Source organism: Cervus canadensis, chromosome 10 (assembly GCF_019320065.1).
Source record: "Cervus canadensis isolate Bull #8, Minnesota chromosome 10, ASM1932006v1, whole genome shotgun sequence".
NCBI classification, from domain to species: domain Eukaryota; kingdom Metazoa; phylum Chordata; class Mammalia; order Artiodactyla; family Cervidae; genus Cervus; species Cervus canadensis.
Window position 1 is genome coordinate 68,175,086 of NC_057395.1, and position 16,102 is coordinate 68,191,187.

At 51.6% G+C, this 16,102-nt stretch overlaps 1 long non-coding RNA gene across 1 annotated transcript in view; it reads right to left on the reverse strand.

The window, feature by feature from the left end:
• Positions 1-7,517: 7,517 nt before the first annotated feature.
• LOC122448827 overlaps positions 7,518-16,102 on the reverse strand; it is a 163,451-nt gene continuing 154,866 nt past the window's right edge. Inside the window, exon 3 of the long non-coding RNA XR_006271777.1 lies at positions 7,518-7,656. This is a non-coding gene — a long non-coding RNA (uncharacterized LOC122448827). The remainder of the gene's footprint in view (positions 7,657-16,102) is intronic.

Genomic DNA, 16,102 nt, shown 5'->3' on the forward strand with positions numbered 1-16,102 from the left:
CAATTCAATGGACATGAGTTTGAGTAAACTCCGGGAGATGGTGAAGGACAGGGAAGCCTGGTGTGCTGCAGTCCATGGGGTCACAAAGAGTTGGACACGACTTAGCGACTGAACAACAATCTTATGTGGGGGACCATCCTGGGCACTTCCTTGTGTTAATACATTCAGTCCTTTTAACAGCAAGTAGTCTTATTTTCTCCATTTTACAGGAGAGAAGTGTAAGTCTCAGCAAAGTCACTTAGTTTCCCTAAGGCCACAAAGCAAATAAGATGCTCAAATATGTTTTGAAGACACGACTTCTTCCTAGTGCCAACGCCGTAGCTGAGACATCGTGGCACCTGAATGTCTGTGACAAACTGCTGCTAGTGTGTGATGACACTGTCACTTTTCCACAATAAAATGTGCCTCATATTTTATATCCGGATATAATTGTCAACTGCCTTTCTTAGGATGGACTGTTCTTTATTTCAAAATCATGCCCTTCCTGAAAGAAGTTTGGCAGAGAATGGATACCTGTTTATGGATGGCTAAGTCCCTTTGTTCTTCACTTGAAAATATCACAACATTGCTAATCAGTTATAACTCAATACAAAATAAAACAAATTTTAAACTTTAAACAAAAAACAAAATCATGCCCTTCCTATGGGCAAGGGATGTTAAAATGATTTTTCAGAAAGATGGTTTGCCTTCTCTTTTCTCTATGTCTTTACTTGGCAAAATAAAAAGTTGTCAGCCTTGTGCTGTTAAAAAGAATAGCTCTCCAAACTATTCTTTTTAACATTTCCTAGTCTGTGAAATCCAAAATATTAGGAACAACTTTAAGACTCCATGCCAAAAACTTGATATTTTAAAAGGCAAGGGCAGAGGTAATTCAGCCCATCACTTTTGACACCCTTTGAAGGTGCGTGGGAACAGCAAGGACACATGGGAACCCTTGCTTTCTTCCCAGTGGCCACTTCCTACCCATCATCCCAGGGCTCACAAGAATGAATAGGCAAACATCTTTACATGCACCACTGGCGGCTCTGAACCCCTAACTGAGCGAGAGGAAAGCTTATCTTACAAAGCTAGTTTTTAAATTCTATTTCCAGCTGCTGAAACAAGATAGAGAGAATTAAGAGATGAATACTAACGATGGAATCTAACAGTATACTACTTATATCTTCTCTTCCAAAGACAAATGTTCTACCCAGAGCATGGGGGAAGGGAAGTTTTCTCTAAAGTCTTTGAGATCAAGAAAGAGAACCATCTGGGGACTCCAGGTATGCAAGGCTGCTTTTCTACCTCCCCAGTCAACAGACAGGCTTCCCCAGTGGCTCATTGGTAAAGAATCCACCTGTGATGCAGTAGACGAAAGAGATGCAGGTTCAATTCCCAGGTTAGGAAGACCCCCTGGGGAGGGCATGGCAACCCACTCCAGTATTCTTGACTGGAGAATCCCATGGACAGAGGAGCCTGGCAGGCTACAGTTCACAGAGTTGCAAAGAGTCAGACAACTGAAGCGACTGAGTACCCACACACACCGCCAACAGGCAGGAGTTCCACAGCACCCTGGGGTCTTCCTTCCTCTGTCTGGCTGTGGCTTTCTCTGCTCAGAGTATCTCCTCATCCTCTCCCTCCCTGGAGAAAAGAAGAGTCTGCAGCTATGGATAAAAATATATATGGAGTCCTGCTATGCGCCAAATCTCGCGCTGGGCAATTTCAAGCATGCTCTTTCATTTCATCTTGTGTGGCCGCTATGGAAAACAGTATAGAGGGTCCTCAAAAACTGAAAAATAGAACTACCATACAATCCAGCAGTCCCACTTCTGTATGTGCATCTGAAGGAAATCTCAGAGAGATCTGCACTGCCACCTGTATTTTATCAGCCAGAACCAGACAACAGCCTGTGTATACATGTGTGCTCAGGGGTGTCCAACTCTTTGAGACCCCACAGTCTATAGCCCAAAAGGCTCCTCTGTCCATGGGATTTTCCAGGCAAGAATACTGGAGTGGGTTGCCCTTTCTTTTTCAATGGATCTTCCCAACCCAGCGATCGAACCCGCGTCTCTTGAGTCTTCTGCATTGGCAGGCGGGTTCTTTACCAGCTGAGCCACTGGGGAAGCTGACAACAGCCCACCTGATGGCAAAGAAAGCTGGAGTCTAGGAGAGAAAGGAAACAGGTTTGAAGAGGCACATGGCAGACCCTGGCAGGACCCCAGAGTTTCCCGTCAACACCTAACACCGAAATTCACCAAAAGCTCCCTCAACTTGCCACCTGCGTAGACTCTTTTCCTCCCTCCCCTGCCCCCTTCCTTCAGGCCTCTGGCCCGTTTCCTCTGCATCTTGACCCTTCCCTGTGTGACACTGGTCTTCTCTTTAGAATAAAGGTGGGAGGGGAGGGAAGGATGGTGGCATCACTGTCCTTGGAGGGCCTGGCACCGACCGTGTCCCCTCTGGCCCCTCCACCTGCCATCCTCACATCATCAGGCCAGGGGCTGGGCACACGCAGAAGCAGTCTGCAACTTCCCTCACCCCAAGGTCCAGACAGGCCTAGACTACGTCCCCAGATGGGCCCTATCTACGGAGATCCAGTCTCTGCCTCCACAAGAACGTTCATTTTCTCCTAAGAGGCCTGGGAGGTTGGCTGACGCCCTCTCCACGGGCCCTGCCAGCCCGGCGGGTGAGGGGAGGGTGGAGGGACTGGAATTTCACTTTCTCAGAAACAGCAGATTCAGCAGCTGTGGCTGCTACAGGAGACGCCAATCCGCAGCGGCTGGGTTTCTCTGAGCCTTTATCGCCACACAGAGAGCGAGAGCTATCAAGTCCTGTTCGGCAGCCAAGGACTCACCTCGTCTGGCAGGGGTGACCTGATACCCCGGCCTCCAGGGTGGGCAGACGCCTCCTGCCCCCAACACTCACACCACTAGGAATCTGCCCTGCCCTGCCCCTGGAGACGGTTTCCAGCTACCACAGTCCCCCGTCCCGGCCATCCTGAAAAATCAAGTCCCTTCAAGAAACTGAGCCAAGTCTGGACCCAGTAGGGAAGGCTGTCACAGGGCCCAAGGGGTTCTGGAGACTATGGCTTCCCTCCATCTTACCTGAGCTGTGAGAAGGGGGGAGCCTTTTCCTCTGACTCTGGGCTCCTTCCTCTCATGGGGTGGGGGTTAGGGGGTGACAGAGGGGCCTGGGGAGTTTGCGCAGCTGCTGAAAAGGAATGGCTGAGCACACCAGAAAAGAACGGCTGCGTTGGGGACGGAGGTCCCATCTTCAAACTTGGAGTCCTTGTGCCAGTGTTAAAAATGCCAGGCTCCGGTCAGAGCTGACCCAGAAGCCCTCGGATCCTCCCAGCCCTGGTCGGGATCCTGAGGCTGGATGAAAGGAGGAGGGAAACCAGAGAGGTGGGCAGAAAGGAGCTGCTGCTGACCACAGCTGACCTCCTGCCCCCAGGAACTCCATCTCTGCCTACAGCTGGGCTTCTGGTTCCTTCTGTTGGGGCTCCACGAAGAGTGCTCCTAGGGTGTCCAACTCACCTTTGCCCTGGCCCCTCTGCACACCCACAATCTGCCCTTCCACCCCGCCCAGCGTCCCTTCCCCGCAGCCTGAGACAGGACCCTCGCTCACCTGGGCTGAGACAGCCTCCTTCCTATACCTGCGGGTGAGGATCCACAGGGTCTGTCTGTTTGACCCACTCGCCAAGTCCCAGGAAAGTCCTGGATACTTTTCCTTCCTCTGATAAACTCTCCCAGAACACCTGATCTCTACACAGCTCCATGCTCAGCTCTGGAAGCAAGAACTGACCGGGGCTCCCTCTCTGCCCTCCACAAGCTCTAAAACTCCTAGAGAAAGCAGATCAGTGCTAAAATAATGACAATGACAAAGTAGCATGCAACATTTTTTTGAGGACCTAGGCCCTGTAATATGACACAAAGATGAGGAACTTCCCTGGTGGTCCAGTGGTTAAGACTGGTTACCCCCAGTGCAGGGCGCATGGGTTCAATCCCTGGTCGGGGAACTATGATCCTGCATGCCACACAGTGCAGCCCAGAAAATAAAAAATTATCATAAAAAGCACTAAAAAACAAAGATGACTATGACCTCATCCCTAGGAGAGAAAAAGAAATATTAACACAAACTTTCACTCAGTTACAAGTTCATCCCGCAAACTATCCCTGCTCCAGATTTTTCAGGAGTCCAGCTGGCGGATGAACGAAGGGCCCATGTGCCGATGGTTGGGGAGGTTGTACCGATAGTTATACCATTTCTGTACATTGGTATCGTTGGTACATTACCCACATCTGTAAACATTGGAGGTTTCTTACTGTGGAACTAGAAACGCTCTTCTGGAAAACTTTCTCTGGCCCCTGAGGACCCTGAGGACCCTGAGGACCCCAGCCCCAGGTAGGGCGGACCAGACACAGTCCCTCCCACCCCAGGGTAGCCCTCCACAGTGATGAAGGAGACTGGTGACTAAATGCTCCAGCTCCCTCCCGCCCAGTGAAGGGGGAGGGGGGCAGGGCAACTGGGGCGATGTCCCACGTGATCTTCCAGAGGTTCCGAGCAGGATGGTGCCTCAGCTGCCCAAAGCAACACCCTGTATAGACCTCCTTTCCTTCCCTAGCTCATGCTCAACTACTGGCCGGGACCATTGGGCTCACGTCCCAAGGTAACCACTTGCCCCTGACGCCTTCTTTCAAGTCCTGCTTTGGGAGAACCCCAGACTAAAGCAACATTCAGAGGCTTCCCCCACCCACCCGTGCCTGCTTGGCTCCCCTGGAGTCCCTTCCCAACTTGGCTACCACCTCCCCCTCAGGTACCCCAAGATCACTGCCCTGACCTTGGTCCCGGGCCGTGGGTCCAGCCTGGAGCCTTCACCCCAACCCTTCCCTGTGCTACTCCCAAACACTGCTCAAAAGATGGCTTTGCTTCCTCCAAGACACATTCGAGGTGTCTCTTCCATGAAGTCACTGCAGCTGCTCCTGTCCTGAAGCCACAATGCACTGTATATGTGAATGTGTGTGTGAGTGTGTGTGTGTGTGTGTGTGTGTGTGTGAGTGTGTGTGCGCGTGCGTGCTTATATATTCATAGATGCACACTCACTGCCTTTCCATCCCAGCTTGCAGAGGGGAACTCAGCCTGTGCCAACTGAGGGAAAGCGTGAGGGGTGGGGGATCCAAGAATGCTGAGAAACACGTTATTTCTTTATTTCTAAAAATCCTCTCTTGAGGAAAGAGAAGATAAATTCAGGAGAAGGTGAGAAGTGGCAAGAGCCAGCAAGGGCTCAGCTTCAGAGTTGGGAGGTGGTTTGTGAAGAGAGGGAGACAGAGGCAGAGAAGAAGGAAAAAGGGAACGGGAGAAGAGGGAGGAGGGGAGGGGAGGTCAGGAACCCGCAGCCTGAAACGATTGACTCTTGAGGAGAAACTAAACAATAGTGCCCCCCCTTTTATTGGGAAGGCTTACGTTTCACCTCGTGAGAAGCAACCCTTTCTTTGTTAGTTTTTCAGGCTTCCATAAAAAGATTTGTCTTATTTGTGGATATTGGCAACAGCGTGGCCACAAAACGGGTCAGTTTTATGTGAGGCCGCATCAAAAAATCTTTAAACAGAGGTTAAAAATCTCTATTTTAACCCAGAAACAGAGCCCCCCGCCCCCACAACGTGGGTCCTTTCCTCAGCCCCCAAGGACAAGGTGTTGGTCATCCTGAGCCGACGTGCGGTCCGTGGTCCCCAGGCCTGACAAGCCACCCTAATGGATGGACCATGGCCTTTGCTGGAGGAGCTAAATATAAAACTTTGCTGCGCTCCTCTTGTCCAAGTTAAAAGCTTTTCACGTCTGTGTTAATGTTTTTTTCTGTCTGCTGGCTCCAGTGACAGATGCGGCATCTTGTGCTGAATAACTGGAGAGTGAGTGGCTGGCAGGGGCCAGTGAGGTAGGGCTCATTTATCTCGGAGAGTTTAAGCAGGATGACATGGCTGGGAACCGGAGGGGGCGAGGCTGTCACCTGATTACTGATTCCAAGATTTCTCCTCGGAGAGCGAGAAGGAGTGAGCGAGGATGAAGGGAACAAAAAGCAAATCAATAAACAGGTTAGCGTCTGCGTTATTATTAACTCGCGGCCCGTCAGCGCCCCATTGAAGCGATCGCTCGGGGCGGCCTCGGATTTAATGGTCAGTGCAATAGATTTACTGTAAATGTTATCAGAGGCAGGGTAGGGCCAGGGGGCATGGGGAGGCTTCATTGACACATCATTGGATTGCGCCCGGATGCAAGAAGCCATTTCTGAACGTGCATAAATAACCCAGAGCTTAGGTCCTGGGTGGCAGTTCCTCTGGCTGATTTCAATACTGCCATCCGCCTTTTTTGGCATCCTTCACTTCTGGAATGTTCCAGGAGCCAGGTTTTCTGCTAAATGTTTCCAAGGGCCTCCTGGTCTTGGCAAATCTGAAAAAGGCCAGGCAGGAGGTCTGCCCTCTGGGATCCAAGGAGAGTAAGAGAGTCAGGGACAACCCCAGGCTTCAGAAATGGGACCAAGGGTCTGAGGCTGCTCTAAGCAGGTGAGAGGGCTCTGAAAGGTCAATGCTAAAAAATGTTCCCTGACCTCAGGGTCGAGGGGCTGGTCACCTTCTGATCACTCTCTAGCCCCTGCTTCCTCTGATCCTCCAACCTCCTGTACATAGCAACAGCAAATGCTTCGGACTCCAAGCCTCGAGAGAGGATTTTGACCAAGTCCAGGCATCAGAATATAAGTTGCTGTCTTCTCCTCCTGTCAGGAGCCACACCAGAACAGGAATCCAAGCATAAGTAGAGTACAGACAAGAGCCAGAGAGCACAGCCTGCTGTTTTCCAGAGCAGGGGTGTTGTGTACAGTTGTTCAGGCTGTACACTGTGCAAGTCTAGGGGGTTGTCATTCATGTCACATGCTGTGTAAATGGCCCTCTCTGGAGCTGAGCAGCATGCAAACTTCATAGGCACAGGCAGCAGTCCTAACAAAGAGGCAGCACCACCGTGGGCAGTGAAAGGTACCAGCCATCCATACAAGCGAACACTGAGACTTTCCAGTAAATTTCAGCTGGAATCAGAGGGGACAGCCAGACATGGGTTGTCAAAATAGTTGAAAGGGTTTTTAAAAGCCCCTCTAGGAATTTGGACCATTGAGATATGTTACTATTGACACTTGGATGAGAACAAGCCTGGGAGAAATGATCACCTTGGGGAATGCAAACTGCTTTAGCTCCACTGACTGTCTTCTTTCAAATCAAAACTGGAGACTCAAAGCCTAGCAAAAGGTTTTTGCTCTACTGATGGGGACAGAAGCTCAGATGCAAAAGCATTCTGCTCTCTGGGTATTGATATTATTCCTGGGGTCAGAAGCAGGACACCTAGAATCTGAACTCTCAGAAGTAACACAGAGAGAGGGAGTCAAGGAGGCATGAGGGACAGGCTCAGGACCCCCTCTCTCCTCCCCTTAGCCCTGGAGCACGTAAGGCCTATCTTAGATTGGGTTCCCATAAATGGAGTCCCCAAGTCAAGGATACACCATGAGGTGGTTTATTAGGTGAACCAAGAAAGCCCAAGTGATAAAGAAAAACCATGCCCCCAACATGTCATTGAGCACATCTCTGGAACCTTCTGTTCGAGGCTGGACAGGTTCCTGGGGGACCAGGGAGAGCTCCAAACCTAGAAAAAGAGAGACATAGGGCTTAAGGGACCAAGGAACTCTTAGGGGAAGCACACTGATTGAAACCGCCCACCCTGGCCAGGCACCATAGTAACCATTTGCATGAGTTTTATGACAGGAGATCCTGATGAGAAATACAGAACTAATAAGCCACCACCAACCAGAAGAGTTCGGGAAAGGTCGAAAGGAGATACCGTGTGTCCGTCCACTTCCCAGAATCCGTCTTGCTAGCATCCATCTTGGCTGAGTGATGCGTGCGCCACCAGGAAAGACTCTGAATTAGAATGATTGGCCAAAGGCCACCCGGAAACTAACCCCATCACCATAAAACCCAAGACTGTGAGCCAGGCGGCAGAGCAGTTCTCCTGGGTTCCCTCACCCTCCTGCTCTCCACCCGGGTGCCCTTTCCAATAAAATCTCTTGCTTTGTCAGCACATGTGTCTCCTCGGACAATTCATTTCCGAATGTTAGACAAGAGCCCAGTTTCAGGCCCTGGAAGGGGTCCCCCTTCGTACAACAGAACTACCTGCAGCCACAGGTGGACTCTGGTCAGCCCAGGGGATACAGAGTAAGACATCAGTAGCATCCTCTATAGAATCGGACCTCAGGATCCACCAGGCCCACCTGACCACCCGCCCCCAATCCTCTTTCCTAGATAAAACAAGTGCCTCAAATATCCACTGCTCTGTTCAGCTGGACAGACTACCATCGCCCATGAAAAGAGCCAGGTGACTGGGATCAGAGCTGTCATTGAGGATTTCCATGAAACTTCTGCCAAGAAAGATTCTTTGTCCAAGACTGTCCCATAATGGCAGGTTTGGGGGGAAGGCTGGGGGACACCTGCCATACCTAAACTGGGGCTAAAGGGTACCCTGAAAGTTGATTTTTCTTTTATTCCGGGACACTCCTGGTGGCTGGTTGAGAGGACAAATCCCTGACTACTTATGCTAAGTTTTATCATCGGTCAAATTGTGCCATTTTCAATTGACAGTCACCTTGTGAGGTCCCCAGCACAATCTAATACAGACCCTGAGTGATTTGGGCAGGGCACAGCCCAGGGGCCTTTGGTCAGTAGCATCCATGCAAATCCCCAGCCGCCCAGCCAGCTGCCCCTCTGCCTCCAGCCAGAATCTGATGCCCAGCCCCAGCCACCCACCCACCATGAGCCTCCCAACAAGGCCATCTGTGCATGTGCCTGGCAAAGCTGGGCGAGCAGGCATAATCCATGTATTCACAGGGGGACACCCAGGGGTCTCCCAGGATGACAGCAGTGACTTTGCAACCCTGCCCTGAAGGAAACACACAGATCAGAGAGCAATGGGAGAGGCGAGGCCTCTGGGAGGTGAGTGGGGGGCTGCTGGGCTGCTGTCCCACCCGAGGGACCCAGGGTGCACACGTGTGGAGACATACACACAGCTCTACACACACACACGCACACGTATACACATCGAAACCCCTCAGGCTCTTTCTCTCCGCTCACCTAGGTCCCCTTCCCTTCTTAGCTGAGCTGGGATCCACTCCACACACTGGGCTTTTTTCCAGTTGGAGTATAGTTGCTTTATAGTCTTGTGTTAGTTTCTGCTATACAACAAAGAAAATCAGCCACACATATAGCTATATCCCCTCTTTTTGGATTTCCTTCCCATTTAGGTCACTGCTAATCATTGTGTGGCGTTCCCTGTGCTATACAGGTGGCTCTCATGAGTTATCTATTCTATGCCTAACCAATAGCATGTAAATGTCAGTCCCACACACTGGTTTTATCTCTGTCTGTAGCCCCGAGCCCTCCCTGCCTTGGGCTCAGAGAACGAGCATTCTCAGGCCCCTCCTGGAGCAGTGAGCCCAGCACTTGGCCTTGTCTGCCTGGGGAAGTGGCCGCGAAGAATTGGAGGCCGGGAAAAATGAGCCTGTTCTCACTCCCAGGTAGGTCTGGTGTATGTGGTGTGTGTTTCCATTTGCCTACACGGTGCGTGTGGCGTGTGTATTATTGTGTTATGTGTGTATCTGTATGTGTGTCTGATATGTGTGTGTGTGGTTCGTGTGATGTGGGTGGTGTGTAGGGTGTATGTTTCTGTGTGGGGGTGCATTTGTACGTGTGCGATGTGTATGTTGGTGCGTTGTGTAAGGTATATGTGTCTGCTGTGTGTATTTGAGTGGGTTGGGTGGTCTGTGTGGCATGCATAAGTGCATTTGGTCTGACACACAGAAGTACGTGCAACTACCTGCAACTCATAAAATCCCAAGGGGACTCACCCAGCTGAGGACAGACCTGGGGCCCCAGGGCACCCCTAAATTGTTCAGTGAGCCCTGGAGTGTCCAAGGCCATCACCACTGGCTGGAGTGACAAGGGGAGCCATTCCTCGAAACAGAGGGAAATACACTCCAGGCAGGGGGTCGGCAAGTCGGGGTCCCTAAGAGGCGGGTACAGGGTCCCATAGGGGACCTAGAAGAAGACGGCTCTCTGGAAGAAGGGCAAGCCCAAGGAGGCGCATGAGACCCCCACTCAGAGATCCTCCTCCTGGCTTTTCCATGGCAGAGAGCCGTGTTTAGTGCACCACCGGCATGTCCCCACCTGGCCCCATGGCACAGAAAGTGGGCAATGCCACCCAGGCTTGCAGTGGTATGAAGGTGAAGGAGGGAACATGAGACCTGCCCACAGTCCCCTTGGCCAGCCCCCGGGCCAGAGCATCCACTGGACGGGACGGCATCCGGAGGGAAGAGCATCCAATGAGGGGGCCCCCTGCAGAGCTGGGAGGCACAGGGGCCATTGGACACTTGAGTGAGAGGACGTAAGACCCAGGTCTTGGCTGGCACGTGGAGGCAGGCAGTGGCCTCCCGGGAGACAGTGAGCCAGACAGGCGTGCCAGAAGGGCTGGACAAGGTGACCTCCCCCCAGCTGGCACTGGACTCCTTATGGGCCCATAGCCCCCCGCCAGCCTCCCACCCAGAGTGGGGCGGCGGCTGAGCCCGACCATCCATGAGGGATGTGGCAAACAATTACTTTCCTTATTGAATATCTGATTAATTATTCAGGAGCCGAATCAATTATTCATATCTCATTTAAGCGAAGGGGGAAAAGCCACTGCCCCTTGACAGAAGTTTCTCAGCGCCTCCCGAGGCCCTGGGGACTGAGTCATCAGCAGGAGAAATTGTCACAGCAGGAATACAGCCCTGCCACAGCCCTCCTCCCACACACACCATCACTTGTACATCCACACACCTGATCACACTTTCACAAACACACACACAAAGTGCCTACTAAACACTGGCCAGGTGCAACTGGGGAAAACGGTGAGTAGAAGCAGTCACATAAATAAATCTGACGCTGTGATAAAAGGCAAAGAACATGCGATCACAAGAAGAAGAAGCCAGTTCCTGGGTCCATCAGGGCAAGGCCCAGGTAAGAAGGACATTTGAGCTGAGTTGACAGAGGACAAGGTAAGGAAGTTGGGAAGGGCATTCCAGACGGAGGGAACTGCAGGAGTGAAGGCTTGAGGGTATGAAAGAACGTGGGATGCTCTGGGAACAGTCAGTGGTCCAGGATGGAGGACTGTGAGGATGGTGGACAGGCGGGGCAGAGACTGCGTGACCCCAAGCGTTGGACTGTCCTATGTGAAGCCACTGAAAGTGTGGGGGTGCCTAGAGGGGTGCAATTTGGAGGGTTTGGAGGCCCACTGGAGGCCAGGGGATTCCATTCCAGACACTGGTTTACCAACTCCCCCACCTCAGTTCTGTCCAGGGGACCCCTAGGTGAGAGATACTTGTAGAGATCCTCTGGGCTGGAGTCATGAATCATGAGGCTCTTGTAAGTGAGGTTTCCCAGTCAAAGCAGAGTCGGGGACAGCTCCAGAGAACCTTAGATTTTCAGGGCAGGGAGTGGGACCTGCAGACCACTTTTTAAAACTACATACAAATGTAAAAATCTATTATTTTTCAAATTCTTTTCCCATTAGGTTATTACATTATATTGAGTGGAGTTTCCTGAGCTATACAGTAGGTCCTTGTTGGTTATCTATTTTATTTCATTTTGCATTTTGTATTAGAATATAGTCAATTAACAAGGTTGTGATAGTTTCAGGGGGACTGCAAAGGGAGTCAGCCATATATATATACATGTATCCATTCTCCCCTAAACTCGCCTCCCATCCACACTGCCACATAACATTGAGCAGAATTCACTGTACTGTACTGTAGGACCTTGTTGATTATCCATTTTAAATATACCAGTGTATACATGTTGGTCCCAAACTCCCTAACTATCCCTACCTGCTATCCTTCCCCCCTGGAAACCATAAGTTCATTCTCTGAGTCTGTGATCCAGACCACTTGTTTTCTTTCTTTTTTGTTGTTGTTTTTTTTTGGCTTTTTTGTTATTGTTGTTTTTTGGCCTTTCGGCATGCAGCATCTTAGTTCCCTGACTGGGGATCGAACCTGTATCCCCTGTATTGGGATCACAGAGTCTCAAGCACTGGACTGCCAGGGAAGTCCTGATGCAGACCACTTTTAACAGATGGAGAAAGTGAGGCCCAGTTCAGGGAGTTGACTGGCCCTCGGGCACCCAGATTCAGGGCCCCTCCTCCTGCCTGCAGCTCTCAGGCTCAGATGGGGGTATGAGGGGGTGGGGGGTGCTCTGGCTGCCTGTCCCACCTCAATCCAGGCCCTCCAGAGGTGGGTTCTGCCCAGGTACCTCTGCAGAAAGTTCTGAGCAGGGGCCCGGTGGTACCTGCCTCTCTGCTTTGTCCTCCTTGACCTTTAGCATCTCTGTCTTCCTCTCCCCCTTTGTCTCTTGCTTGCTCATGTGCTCTGGGTGTGTGTCTGTATGTATCTTTCTCCCTCTGTATTCCCCTCCATCTCATTGCATCTTTGTCTCTCTCCCCTATTATTCTCTTTTTATTCTCCATCTCTTTCTCCATCCACTACCCATCTTCGTCTGTCTTTGTCTCTCCCACTCTCTCCTTGTCTCTTTCCTCTTCTTCTCTTCTTCCCCCTCTCCCTCCTTTCTCTCTCTCTCTCGCTTTCTTCTCTCTCCTTCTTTCTCTCCGTCCTGAGGTCCATCCATGGCTGGGACCCAGACCCTTCCTTCCCCCAGCCCCTCAGCCTGACCAGACCCCAGCGCCCCACACCCACTAATCAAATCTGCAACCTGATTCAATTACACCAGCAAAAACGCAGACGTGTAACCTTGTTAATATCACGTTTATTAGAGGGAGGGGAGGAGAAAATGAAGATAGACTTCGTGTTGCTGCTAATTAGAAAAATTGAGACTTTACATCTGCGTAGCACTGAGCAACATGTGGTGGGAACAGATGTGGGCTCATTACACAGCTGCATGGGGCGGGGGGTGGGGGCATGCAAAAATGTTCCCAAGACAGCCTCTTTCCTGAGCTGCGGCCCCCGCCCTGCAGTGACCCCAGGCCTGATGATACCCTGGGAAAACAAGAAGCCCGAGCCCCGGTAACCTCTCTGTGCCTTGATTTCCTATATTACACAGATACTTTCGGTGCCAGCCTCGCAGAACTGTGGGAGGGTGAATGAAATAAGGCAAGTCCAGTGCTAAACGCAGAGTCTGCATAAGCTCAGACCTCCCATGCTGGTTGCAGCTCGAAGGGTCATTGTGCTGTCGGAGCTCAAGAGTCTGTGCAGTATCCAGCCCCATTCCACACGCTTCCACCACCCCAACCTGACAAACGCCAACCAGAGGGCTTCCCTGCTGGCTCAGTGGTAAAGAATCTCCTGCCAATGTGGGAGACACGGGCTCAATCCCTGATCTGGGAAGATCCCACAGGCAACAGAGCAAACAAGCCCCCGCACCACAACTGTTGAGCCTGTGCTCTAGAGCCGGGGAGCCGCAACTACCGAGCTCATGTGCTGCAGCTGCTGAACCCCGCGCCCTGGAGCCCGTGCTCTGCAACAAGAGAAGCCCCCTCAATGAGAAGCCTGGGCACTGCAACTAGAGAGTAGCCCCCGCTCACCGCAGCTAGAGAGAAGCCTACATAGCAACGAAGGCCAAGGTCTCAGCCTACCAGCCCTGGATCTGAAATGGCCCCTCTCCAGAGCTCTTTGAGCTCAGATCCTGGACCTCACTTGTAAGGGAGCCATGGAGGAAGAGGAGGATGTCATGAAATCCCCACTTCTGGGGGCCAGTAGGGGGACGGTAAGTAGGCCAGAGACTGTGGGGGCAAGATTATCAGATTAAGCAAAACAGATTAAAAAAAAACAAAAAAAACAGAACACCCAGTTACATGTGGATATCAGATAAATAACAAGTCATTGTCAAGCATAAATATGCCCCGTGCAACATTTGGGATATACTTATGCTAAACAATGATTCATTGTTTTATCCAAAATCAGTTCTAATTTGGCTCCTTTATTGATTGATTGATGTAGACCATTTTTTAAAGTCATTATTGAATTTGTTATAATGTTACTTCTGTTTTATATTTTTGGCCATGAGGCATGTGGGATCCTAACTCCCCAACCAGGGATCAAACCCACCCTCCCTATATTGGAATGGGAAGACTTAACCACTGGACCATCAGGGAAGTCCCAGCATCCTTTATCATATCCAGCAACACTAGGTGGAGAGTCAGGACAAGCTGGATCTGCAAGAGTATCCAGGGCTCCCAGGAGCCCACTAGACACAGGAAACAAGCCCAAATGGAGGCTTGTTGTGGATGGAGGAGGTGGGGGTGTTGTGGATGGAGGATGGGGTGGGGAGGTGAAAGGACCAGGAACCTTCCCCTCTCTGAGCCCAGCCCCCACCTCCAATGCCTCTGTCAGATCTGAGCAGAAAGGGGCTCAGGTTCCAGCTCACAGCATCTCCAGATCTCTTCCTGGTGATAGGCCCCAGGAGTAGGAGAAGCCTGTCTTCCACCTGCAAGGCAACCTATGGTTGGAGCCATGAAGGATGAAGCATGAAAGCTCATGAGATGCTGCCTCCTCACTCCCTCTGCCTCTCCCTGCTTTTCTGGCAACCCCTCTGACCCTAGGTCCCTTGAGAGGGCACTCCTGTAGGCAGCTAGGACCTCAAGCCCCACAGGAGCCATGACGTGGCTCCCCATCCCATATCTGCAGGGCTGCACGAAAGGGACTCACAAAAGCAGAGGACAATCCCTTCTGTGCATCATGAAAATGTCAGTGCCAAGGAGACTGAGGGCACGGCGGAGCCTGGGCCACCTTTCTCCCCAGACGGGGCCTTCGAGGCCTCCCGGGTCCTGGCCCACTTGTGAGGTCAAAACCAAAAGGAACCAGGAGAGGTGGGGGAGACGGGGCAGGGCCAAGGGAAGCGTGGGTGAATCCAGATGACTGTGTCAGGCACCGGTGGAGAGGCCCAAGCTGAGCTTCCATGGCTACTTCTGTAAGGGAGGGGAGGGGTACATCCTGAGCTAAGGTCTCCCTGTGGGGGCCAACCACAGCCTACCCAGGCTGTTCTCACAACTCCAAAGGAAGAGCCTGGCACCTTCCCAGAGGGGAGCCCAGCCCTGGGCCTAGGAGAGGCTGCAGAGGTTTATTTAATGTGCGTTGTACCCAGAGTCTAGCACAAGGCTTCATTTAGCAAATGCTTACTATATGCTAAGGGCTATTCTAAGCATTGGACAAATATCCATGAGTTCCTTTTCCTAACAATTGTCCTTCCCACCCCCATCTGCTGTCCACGTCTAATCTCCAACCTTCCCTGGGACGCTCGATGCCCTCCCTTGCACTTGATGCTTGAGGAGCTCCCTTGCCCTCCAGCTGGGAGCTGGCTTCCAGCAATGGAAAGCACTGCCCAAGACTAGGGGCCCTTAGGGATTCTAGCCATGGCTGCTTTCCTCTCCAGCCACGGGTCTAGGTGGGGGCTGGAGGAGGGGTTCCAAAACTCTGACCCCCACAGGCCTCAGAAAACACCATTCCTCCCCTTGCCCCTTCACCCTGGGGAAGGAGGAAAGGAAATGGTTTTCTGCTCTTGTTAGCCCGTGTGACCTCACTGTGTCATCTACCACAGGGCTGGGAGTCCAGCTGTCGGGTTCAGACCTTATCTGATCATAGAATAAATGAGCCCTCAGTCCCTGCAGCTGGAAAGGCTTGAGATTGTGATTCCACTGCCTCGTGAGGCTAGGACAAGGCAGGCCGAGCCCCAGGCCTCAGAATCAGGCTCATAAGACCCATAATCAAGTCCAAGTCTGTTCACTAACACAGCCCTGGGAAAACTCCTGGCCAAGTTATATGGTGAGCTTCGATCATTCTAGACCAGCGGTTCTCAGTCAGGGTAACAACAGTGCCCCCTAGGAGACATTTGACAAGGCCTAGAGATATTTTTGATGATCAGGGTGCTCTGGCATCCACAGGTAGAAGCCAGCAATGCTGTAAAACATTCTACAATGCACAGGACAGTCCTCCATGGCAAAAAATTATCCAGCCCAAAATGCCAATGGCACCAAGGCTGAGAAACCCAGGTTCCCCCAG